This window comes from Phyllobates terribilis, unplaced genomic scaffold, assembly GCF_046119375.1.
Source record: "Phyllobates terribilis strain yellow unplaced genomic scaffold, ASM4611937v1 Scaffold_5__5_contigs__length_657084704, whole genome shotgun sequence".
In the NCBI taxonomy this organism is placed as follows: Eukaryota; Metazoa; Chordata; class Amphibia; order Anura; family Dendrobatidae; genus Phyllobates; species Phyllobates terribilis.
This window is the reverse complement of record NW_027362765.1, coordinates 449776416-449788762: the sequence shown is the minus strand read 5'-3', so window position 1 is coordinate 449788762 and position 12347 is coordinate 449776416.

Here is a 12347-nt window from a genome sequence, read left to right as displayed (position 1 = left end):
TCTTCCCCACCTCCTCCATCAACATTGCCATATCTCCCCCACCTCCTCCATCATCATTGCCATATCTCCCCCATCTCCTCCATCATCATTGCCATATCTCCCCCACCTCCTCCATCATCATTGCCATATCTCCCCCACACCTCCTCCATCATTGCCATTTCTCCCCCACACCTCCTCCATCATTGCCATATCTCCCCACCTCCTCCATCAACATTGCCATATCTCCCCCACACCTCCTCCATCATTGCCATAGCTCCCCCACCTCCTCCATTATAATTGCCATGCTATATCTCCCCCACCTCCTCCATCATCATTGCCATATCTTCCCCACCTCCTCCATCATCATTGCCATATCTCCCCGCACCTATCAATCATCATTGCCATATCTTCCCCCACCTCATTCATCGTTGCCATATCTCCCCCACCTCCTCCATCATCATTGCCATATCTCCCCATCTCCTCCATCATCATTGGCATATCTCCCCCACCTCCTCCATCATCATTGCTATATCTCCCCCACACCTCCTCCATCATTGCCATTTCTCCCCCACACCTCCTCCATCATTACCATATCTCCCCCACCTCCTCCATCATCATTGCCACATCTCCCCCACCTCCTCCATCATCATTGCCATATCTCCCCCACCTCCTTCATCATCATTGCCATATCTCCCCCACCTCCTCCATCATTGCCATATCTCCCCCACCTCCTCCATCATCATTGCCATATCTCCTCCACACCTCCTCCATCATGGCCATATCTCCCCCACACTTCCTCCATCATCATTGCCATATCTCCCCCACACCTCCTCCATCATTGCCATATCTCCCCCACCTCCTCCACCATCATTGCCATATCTCCCCCACCTCCTCCATCATCATAGCCATATCTCCCCCACCTCCTGCATCATCATTGCCATATCTCCCCGCACCTATCAATCATCATTGCCATATCTTCCCCCACCTCATTCATCGTTGCCATATCTCCCCCACCTCCTCCATCATCATTGCCATATCTCCCCCATCTCCTCCATCATCATTGCCATATCTCCCCCACCTCCTCCATCATCATTGCCATATCTCCCCCACACCTTCTCCATCATTGCCATTTCTCCCCCACACCTCCTCCATCATTGCCATATCTCCCCCACACATCCTCCATCATTGCCATATCCCCCCCACCTCCTCTATCATCATTGCCATATCTCCCCCACCTCCTCCATTATAATTGCCATGCTATATCTCCCCCACCTCCTCCATCATCATTGCCATATCTCCCCCACCTCCTCCATCATCATTGCCATATCTCCCCCACCTTATCCATCATTGCCATATCTCCCCCACCTCCTCCATCATCATTGCCATATCTCCTCCACCTCCTCCATCACAATGCCATACATATCTCCCCCCACCTCCTCCATCACCATTCCCATATCTCCCCCACACCTCCTCCATCACCATTGCTCTACCTCATCTCCCTCCATCTCCTCCATAATTGTTGCTCTCCCTCATCTCCTCTCCACCTCCTCCATCATCACTGTATTAGTAAAAAAAAAAAAAACACTTACCCTCTCTGCTCGTTCCCCCGCAGCATCATCCTCGGCTTCCTGCCCGCCATCTTTCTCCCTGACACAGGCTCGCGCTGCATGGTGACGTCATCAAGCAGCGCGAGTCTGTGTCAGGGAGAAAGTGGCAGGCAGGAAGCACAGGACGGATCCCTCCGCTCCGCTGTTATTTTCCTCCCGTCAACAACGGAGCGGGAGGGATCACATCGCTCCCTGCCTGCCGCACACTATGAGGCCTGGGGGTCCACGAAGCAGGCCAGATTGCCCTCATCAACCGCACTGCAAGGGCCCCCCCTCCACCTTCGGGCCCCGGTGCAGGAGCACCAGCGGCCATGTTAACCAGCGGGCCCCATGAGTGCTGCTCAGGGGCCCGCCAAGGACGCTGGCCCACCGGAGAATTCTCCTGTGTCCCGGTGCTACTGTGTCCTTGGTTACCAATGTTATTTATTATTAACCTAAACCCAGGACCAGTTTTAGACAAACCTAACCGGGGCCCTAAATGCTAACAGATTGCACCATCACACTCAATTATTAAGGTTGCAATTACATGGGCTGAGTTTAGGCCGTTAAATGAGCGTGAATGACAATATTGAAGTCAGTCAGCGCTTCTTTCCCGGCCACTTTACACAGGTTTATGAAAAATGATGGGAACAGAATGGTCCCTGATAGATCAATCTGTCCCTATACAGTATCGTGTTATCAGCAGCACATCTACAGTTTTCACTGGGCGATGTGCTGCTGAGAACAATGTTTTCTATTCCAGCATAAACAATCCAATCACCCAATGAATGAGCGGCATTTTGATCGTTCGTTAGGAGATTGCAAACATGTTGGCCAGGGCCAGATGTTGTAGAGTCTTTTAATGAGAGCACCACTCAAACATAAACTGTCTTTTACTGGACAATAACGTAGGGAGAAGTATATACTGTCCAAAAATCAGATGCGAGACCTCCAACGCCAGTCCCGCATCTGATTTTTCCTCAGGGGACCCAGTGGTCTTCTCTGTTTAGACCACCCGGCCTTAGCGCACCCTCAGGCTGCAGGCCTCGGGTTCTTCTTCCTCCATCGCAGTCTGTGAAAGAGGCTGACACGGCCCGCGATTATGTTCCCCGTTCGATCCTACCATTCTTCCCTTTAAGTGGGCGACCACCCCCTCCATTGTGTTATCCTCCCATCTCTGCTCCACCAATTCCATCAACTGCCACAGCCGGCCACATCCTCTTTCACCACCCGACTGTACGCTGCACGTGAGGCCTACTTCTACCATAATGGACTTTCGTTCAGTCACTACACGGTACTGCTCACTCCTTGACTTCCAGCAGACTAATGGTAGACAAGTCCCAACAGGTCACACATAAAATACAATGCAACAATACACGTGTCTTCAAGGGGAAATGTTGGCAATACTTCCATCTTCTTATACACTGTATGTTACACACATACATACAGTCATGGCCAAGAGTGTTAGCAGCCTTGAAATTGTTCCAGAAAATGAAGTATTTCTCCCAGGAAATTATTGCAACTCCACATGTTTTATTATACACGTTTATTTCCTTTGTGAGTATTGGAACAACACAAAAAAAAACAGAGAAATAAAGGCAAATTGGACATAATGTCACACAAAACCCATAAATGGGCTGAACAGAATTTGCTGGCACCTTTCCAAAATTGTGAGTAAACAACTCACCTGTGGCAAGTAACAGCTGAGGGCAAAATGAAAATCACACCTGAAACCAGATAAAAAGGGGATAAATTGACTCAATCTTTGCATTTTATGTCTGTGTGCAACACTAAGCATGGAGAGCAGAGAGAGGAGAAGAGAACTGTCTGGAGACTTGAGAACCAAAATTGTTGAAAAATATCAACAATCTCAAGCTTACAAGTCCATCTCCAGAGATCTTGATGTTCCTTTGTCCACAGTGCGAAACATAATGAAAAAGTTTACAACCCATGGCACTGTAGCTAATCTCCCTGGACATGGACGGCAGAGAAAAATTGGTGAAAGGTTGCAACGCAGGATGGCCTGGATGGTGAATAAGCTGCCCCAATCAATTTCCAAAGAAATTCAACCTGTCCTGCAGGCTCAGAGTGCATCAGTGTCAGCGCAAGCTATCTGTCGACATTTGAATAAAATGAAACACTATGGTAGGAGACCCAGGAGGACCCCACTGCTGACACGGAGACATAAAAAAGATAGACTGCAGTTTGCCAAATTGTATGTTAGTAAGCCAAAATCCTTCTTAAAAAGTGTCTTCTGGATAGATGAGCTGTTTGATAAAGCACATCATTCTGCTGTACCACAGTACCAACAGTCAAATATGGTGGAGGTTCAAATATGTTTTGGGGTTGTTTTGCTGCCTCTGGCACTGGGTGCCTTGACTTTGTGCAAAGTATTATGAAATCTGTGCTTTTTGGTAAAGCACATCATTCTACTGCTTAGCAAATAAAAAAGGAGGTGCCAAGATGTTTTGGGTTTGTTTTGTTGGCTTTGGCACTAGGTGCCTTGACTGTGAACAAGGCATCATGAAATCTGAACATTACCTATGGATTTTGGGTTGCAATGTAGTGCGCAGTGTCAGAAAGCTGGGTTTGCTTCCTAGGTTATGGGTATTTCAGCTGGAAAATGACTCCAAACATACTTCAAGAAGCACCCAGAAATGGATGGAAACAAAGCGCTGAAGAGTTCTGAAGTGGCAGTAATGAGTCCGGATCTAAATCTCATTGAATACCTTTTGAGATATCTGAAAATTGCTGTTGGGAGAAGGCGCCTTCAAATATGAGAGACCTGGAGCAGTTTGCAAAAGAAGAGTGGTTCAAAATTCCGGTTGAGAGTTGTAAGAAGCTTGTTGATGGTTGATGTTGATGGAAGCGATTGATTGCAGTTATTTATTCCAAAGGGTGTGCAACTAAATATTAAGTTGAAGGTGCCAAGAATTTTGTCCGGTCAATTTTTGGGATTTTGTGTAAAATGATGTCCAATTTGCCATTTTTTCTCTGTTTTTTTTGTGTTGTTATAATACACACAAAGGAAATAAACTTGTGTGTAACAAAACATGTGTAATTGCAATAATTTTCTGGCAGAAATACTTCATTTTCTGAAAAAATTTCAAGGGTGCCAACACTTTCGACCATGGCTATATGTATCACACTCATAGTGCACACACTCATGTACGCATGTATACACTGAGCACACACACACCTATATGTATACACAGAGCACATACATACAGACACATAAATGCACATACATACATATAGACATGTGTATACACAGTAAACCTTCATACAAACTCATAAATACTTACGAGGAGCCCATGCATTCTAATGTCTTTTCTAATATATACCTACCAGGAGCCCATACATTCTGATATCTTCATTAATATATATCACCAGGACCTCGTACATTCTGATGTCTTCACTAATATATATCCAACAGGATCCCATACATTCTGATGTCCTCACTAATATATACCACCAGGACCCTATACATTGTAATGTCCTCACTAATATATACCACCAGGACCCCATACATTCTGATGTCTTCATTATTATATACCCACCAGGACTCCATACATTCTGATGTTGTCACTAACATATACCCACCAGGCATGGCCGGCTCCAGGTTTTCGTGGGCCCCGGAGAATGAGGCTCAGTGAGCTCCTTTAGCACATACCACCATTCATGATGCACAGATACGGCGGAGAAATATAGTTATAGTACACGGGGCCCAGCCTGTCCCCTCATCCTTCACATATGCAGACATGCACACATGCACAGTAGGCAGACATGCACACACACACGGTTTGTAGACATGCACATGGTACACAGATATACACACATACAATACGCAGACACGCACAGATACATACACATACATATTTTAACAGATTTTTAAAAGCATATAAAACAGACATAAATATATATATACAGTCATACACACTGACATACACAGACATTCACATCATACATGCACACACACATTAGAAATATTTTTTATATGAGGATTGGGGAAGCCTCGCTCACCTGCCCCCTGGCATGTGTCCCGTCCAGCTCCTCAGTCATGTGGCAGTGCAGGACCTCCGGCGTGTCACATGCCCTGGACCATCAGGGGGACCCATTCACCGTCGGGGCCCGGGCCGCTTACCCGTCATGTGTACAGGGTCCTGCTCTGCTTCATGCAGCAGTTAGTGTGCTGCTGCTCCACCAATTAGGCCCAGTGCTGTCACTTTCCAGACATGGCCGCGCGCTGTGCGCCTGTGTCTGGTAGTAATGATGCGGCAGGGGTGACACTACGCCTTTAATTTTGCTTGTGTGTCTCCCCTGCTGCATCATTACTACCAGACACAGCCACACAGCGCACTGCGTGTGTGTGACGCTGGAAGCCCTACCCTGGGAGATGGGGGACTCGGAGCCGGGTCCTGTGTTGAAGATGGGGTGCAGCCGTGGCCCGGACCCGCTCCGTGCCCAGGGCCGTCACACTAAAAAGGGGTGGTATGGGCTTATCCGGGTTGAGTGGCTGATCTCGACTACGCCACCTGTGGCACCTGGTGAAGGCCACCAGCGCTGCTGCAGGCCGCTGAGGCAGGATGTTATGGCAGCCGTCATTGTTACTACTCCCCACAGGCGGAGCAGGGCCTCAGGGCAGAGAGAGCCAGGATGGAGGGGGTTGTAGTCTAGGAGGTCTGGTGCTGCGTAGTGCGGTGTAATGCAGAATAAAGAGTCTGGAGGCCATAGGGGTTAACTTCCAGGGTTTTTACTCACGGTGGAGATTGCAGTTGAAAGGCTTCTCCCTGCTCATCGCAGAGTTTTGCGGTCACCAGAGGTGGGGGGGTCCGACAACCTCCGAGTAAGTCCAGTGTTCAATCAGGACCCCGCACCAGAGTGTTCCTGGACTTCAGACCGGGTCCTTTCCTGTCTGTGTGTGTGTAGATAGGCCGGGTCTCCCTCTGAACTTCACTCAGAAAAAGGGTACGGGTGGAAGCTCCGCTCCTTCCGTTACCCGGTGGGATCCTCAGGGCCTACCGGACTTCCCTGACCAGGACGTAGAGTGGCAAGGTCAGGTGTCAGGGGCCGGTACCCCTCTTGCAGCTGGAATCCTTCTGAATAGATCAGGTTGCGAGGACAGGTGGCGTATACCCCTCCGTCTGCATCCCCCTGGGATCCATTTGCGGTGGAGCTACACTCCTAAGCTCTGGGCCTTCTTGGTCATGGTCCTTGACCGGGCTGAGACATAAATTATCTGCAACCTGCCCCTCGACCCAAGGCCAGGGTACGAGGGCCGTGCCTCCATCCTCTGCAGGTCCACACAGGATCCACGCTCAGGGAGGGAGGTCACGATCCAAGAACCCAGAACCAAGATGGCTGTGTATTAAATATCACATTTAAAGTGTCACTAAAATGTGAATCCTCCACCCTCACCCACTAGTTGGTTCCCGTATCTCTTGGTTCCCCAGTCTCCCGATTCCCAGCAGAGGCGGCACCTGGTGCCTACTAGCCCCCTCTGGTGGGAGAAGTGTGGTGTTGGATGTGGTGGTAGAGCCCTGACCATCGCACTGTTCTTACCTCAAAGGAGGAACACTACACCCCATTAAAGAGGTGCAGCATCCCTGTGGCGGTCGAACCCTCAGGGGCGCCACACGTGCAGCCATGTCTGGAAAGTGACAGCACTGGGCCTGATTGGTGGAGCAGCAGCACACTGACAGCACACTGACTGCTGCATGAAGCAGAGCAGGGCTCGGACAGGACCGGCAGCCCTGCACAGATGCGGGGGAAGCGGCCCGGGCTCCGACGGCGAGTGGGCCCCCCTGATGGCCCAGGGCCCCAGCACTTGCCCGGGTACGCCGGGTGCTGATGCCGGCCCTGCCATCAGGAGCCCATACATTCTGATGTCCTCACTAATATATATCGCCAGGACCCCGTACATTCTGATGTCTTCATTAATATATACCACCAGGAGCCCATATATTCTGATATCTTCACTAATATATTGCCACCAGGACCCCATACATTCTGAGGTCTTCACTAATATATACCACCAGGACCCTGTACATTCTGATGTCTTTATTAATATATACCACCAGGACCTCATACATTCTGATGTCTTCACTAATATATATCACCAGGAGCCCTTACATTCTGATGTCCTCACTAATATATACCACCAGGACCCCATACATTATGATGTCTTCACTAATATATACCACCAGGACCCCATACATTCTGATGTCTACACTAATATATATCCAACAGGATCCCATACTTTCTGTTGTTGTCACTAATATATACCACCAGGAGCCCACACATTCTGATATCTTCAGTAATATATACCACCAGGAGCCCATACATTCTGCATTCTCGATTGTAGCATAGTCATCATGTGGCCATTGAGACCAGAAATTGGATAAAGAAGTCATATCAGTGTAGTCATTGTTGTACTTCTTGGTATGAATTCAAATATGATGCAAATTATTGAATCATTGTCTGTTTTGGTTGTGATATAAGATGTGAGGAGCTGGCCATGGACTAAAGACTATTGTACCAATGGACGTAGAGTGAAGTCCACTGCTCTAACGGATGTAGACTTTTTCCAGTATGGAGCACTGGTTACGTCGATTATATTGTTGCATTTTATTAGAGATTTGCTTGCTCGTCAGTTTAAGGTGCACAAATTTCTCCTGGAATGTGTTCAGCCTCAGGAATCAATATTTCCATTTGGTGACAGTAAGCAGAGGAAGACATGCGGGCTGGATTTTGTGTATATGTGTCACCCTGGCCTGGATGCCACAAATATAATAAAGCTGTGTCTGAGAGCAAGGGGGAGGTCCTCTAGTCAGGGATCATTAGCATGCAGCACCTCCTGTCCCAGACCAGTAGGGGGAGCAGGCTGCCCCTATAAAAGCTGGAGCTGGGGGCAGGGTTAGGGAGAACTGGACGACCTGTCTCTGGATTGAGAGGTGTTCCAGAGCAGAGAGAGACAGTTGTGTTGCAGCCTAAGAGGACGTGTGGCAGTAGGAGAGCCACGAGCCAGGGATAAGAGGCGAAGTGCACCTGTCCTGGCAGACGAAGAGACTATTCTACCAGACTTTGGTGTCTGAGGCTGTGAGGATTCCACGTCCTACAGCAGATAACCAGTCCGCAGGGGACTGTATGTTCCTTGGCCTAAGAAGCCCGGAGGCTCCGCCACAGCAGAAGGGACCAGCAAAGCCGTACCAGGCCGGGAGTAGAAAGGGACCCAAGTTGCAAGTCATACGGGCGAGAGGACACGGTGAGCTCGGGAACGTGGGCTGTTACACTTTCAAGGAGGGAAATAGCCAGAAGGAGCACAGAGAGCACGGTAGGCCTACACCCTCACCCTGACCAGGGCCAGCCTCCCACTTGTTCTCAGACACCAGGCCCCCCTCCTAGCCGGGCCTGTTTCTGGGTCATATTACCTGTTCTAATAAAGACCCTGAACTGTTTAAGAGGCCTCCGTTTCCTGGCTATCGCGGTCGGAATCATCCCCCCCATCATCCATTATATATTCTGCCCTGGGGCCATACTCCTCCCGTGGGGAGTTGAACTATTCAGTGCTGCACATTTATATCAGCCCCAGCGGTCTGCACTGCAGCGGCGGTTAGCCCTGACCGCAATCCACGGGTGGCGTAGTCGGACATTACCTACAGCACATAGCAGACTACCACTGGTCTGACCACCCTGAGCCACTGAACCGGGTCGCCACTACTACTTCCAGCATTGCCCTGAAGTCCGGTTCCGAGTGCCCCACGGCCCAGGGGGCGAGTCAGTTTTGTGCGTAGTCGGCAGGATAGTAACCAACCCGCCACAAACGGGTATTGCGTGACTGAAAAAGACTGTACACGCACCTGAAAAGAGGTTTCCCGCCATCCGGAGCCGTTTCCCGCCATCTTCCATCGGTTCCCGCCATCTTCCATCGGTTCCCGCCATCTTCAGCCGTTTTCCCGCCATCGGACGCCATCTTCAGGACGCCGAGCGGGAAGAAGAGGGGCGTGGACGTCCAAACCACGCGAGACCCGAAGCTCCGCCCCACGCACCGACGCTGCGCAAGGTCCTGGAAGGGAGAGAGAGCGACGCTGACGTCACCAGGACGCGACGCAAGGTCCTCGTCCGGAGCAGCACCAGCGGAGCCGCGGCCTACAGAAGAGGATCGTCGGAAGGTAGGCCACGCTTAACTAGGGGGGAGGAAGATGACGGACGCGGAGGGACCTTCTACCACCAGCGCCGCTGCAGCAGCGGTGATGCCATTTTCCCTGCCTTACATCCCTGGAGCGACCTGGCTGCCCAAGTATTCAGGGGAGCCCCATGCCCTAACTGACTTTAAGGAAAGGCTGTACAGTTTGTTCCAAGTTTACCCCCTGACAGAGGAACAGAAGATTAGCATACTGACAGGGCAGCTAACTGGCGCAGCCCAGCGGGAGGTAAAGTCATGGCCCGCTGAGGAGAAAAGGACTGTAAAGGACATTGTGGCCCGGCTGCGAGGTACCTTTGATACCCGTACCTCCGCTGAAATTAAAATGCGGTTCTATGGATGTTAGCAGCGGGCACAGGACAGCATTAGAGACTATGCCCTAAATTTGCAGGAAGCCTTGAGGGCCATCAAACAAGCTGACCCTGGCAGCATGCAGGATACGGATAAGCTACTAACAGAACAGTTCATAGAAGGTCTGCTGTCTAGCGCCCACAGGACTCCGCTGCTCCTCAAGTTCTTTCAGAACCCTGATCTGACCTTTGCCCAATTCAAGGACAGGGCCATAAGGGTGCTCCGTGAACCCGCAACAAGTGGCGCTATAAACCCCCGGTGCCCTGCTCTCACCTACCACCAGGAGGCGGCGCCCTCCTCTATGGACTCTGTGGGGGCCGATGCACAGGCCCTGAACCAAGCCCCGTCGAAAGATCTGCATCACCAAGTCCAGGAGCTGACCAGGAGCGTCGCGGCGTTGACCAGGACCGTCCAGGCGTTACAAGTGGACCCGTCAAGACTCATCAAGTTGGCTTCAAGTCCGGAGGATGTCCCGGGGCGTCGACAGAGGAGGACCCTGTCGTTTCGAGGGAGGCCTACAGACCGCTACGCAGAGGATGGACAGCCCATTTGCCGTCGATGCAACCAGCCCGGACACATTTCCAGGTACTGTAATTTAAACGGGTCCAACCTGGGGCAGAGGGCCAACCCCAGGCATAAGATCACCAGGCCCTTACAATTGGCGTAATAAGTACGTTGGGGGGCGCCCGGTTTTACCCGTGGTGCTGGACGGTATCCCCATGAGTGTTAGAACCTTGCTCTTAGGTTTTTTCCTTTGCTGGTCACATGACCTTGTTGGCCTATTTAATCCTGCTCCGCCCTTCTGGCTTTGCTGGACTTCATTGTTTAACTACTTTCTAGCTAGCCTGTGCTCTGTATCTAACTCTGTTAGTTTGCTTGGTCTACGGACCTCTATGTTCTATATATTTTGTTTGTTCGTCTGTCTGCTACTATTTCTGTTAGGAGGTGTCCCATTTTCCTCCCAGTCCTTAGTACTTGTAGGGATTCCTTCCCCACATCTATAGGTCTCCGTACAGACTAGCTTAGGACTTTAGCAGGTCTGATCGCAGGATCAGGTCCCCTGTTACATCGTAGGGATTAAGCTGAGTTCTATCGTAGGGACAGATCTCCTCTCTTTCCTTAGCTCTGGTAGCAGAACATAACAGTAAGTCCAGCCCAGCAAATGCTCTAAGGAAAGATTTTTTTCTGTTCCATCATGGTGTCGGTTCTAGATTTGGCTAAACACCTGCAGGGACTCTCTTTGGAGGTGACTGAGCTCCGTCAACACGTGAGTAACTGTCCTGGAGCACATTTCTTGGAGCCTAAGGTACGTTTGCCGGATTTATTTTTTGGTGAACACCGAGAATTTTTTTCATTTAAAAATGCTTGCTTATTGTATTTTCGTTTGAGACCCAAGTCCTCTGGGGATGATTCCCAGCGCATAGGGTTTATAATGTCACTTTTGCGCAAAGAGCCTCAGGAGTGGGCCTTTTCTTTGCAACCTAGTGATACATGCTTCAGTTCAGTGGATAGTTTTTTTTCTGCCTTGGGACTATTATATGGTGATCCTGACCGTGTCGCATCAGCTGAGACTGAGTTGAGACATTTGAAACAGGGATCAGGTAATGTGGAAAAGTATTGTACTCATTTCCGTCGATGGTCTACTCAAACAGGGTGGAACGATTCTGCTCTGAAAAGTCTATTTCTTGCTGGGCTCAGTGAAAGGGTTAAAGACCTGCTAATTGCTTATCCTACACCTGAAGATTTGCAACAGGCTATGCAATTAGCTATACGGGTGGATAGGAGACTGCGTGCAAGGGTTAATGAGAGCAAATCCTCTGCTATGTCAGTTTCTGGTTATGAGAATGTGTGTACTAACAACAGTGGTGAATCGATGGAGATTGGAGCGATGGCACCTCGCTCTCAAGAAAAAGATCGCAGATTTTCTGAAGGCTTGTGTTTCTATTGCGGAAAATCTGGTCATTTAATTAAAGACTGTGAGCTTCGTATCAAGAAAGAAAAAAAAATGGTCATTCATGCCCGTATTGCCTGTTTAAATTCCAAGGGTGTATTTTTAGCTGCTTCCACGATTGCTCAGGAAAAATTAATGGAATTTCGGGTGTTTGTTGATTGTGTGTCTACTCTGAATGTTATTGATGGGGGATTCTTGGAAAGACTCAATTTAAAACCCGAACCTTTATCATCCCCCATTGCTGTGGTTTCTGGGGATGGTTCCCCTTTGAAGAATA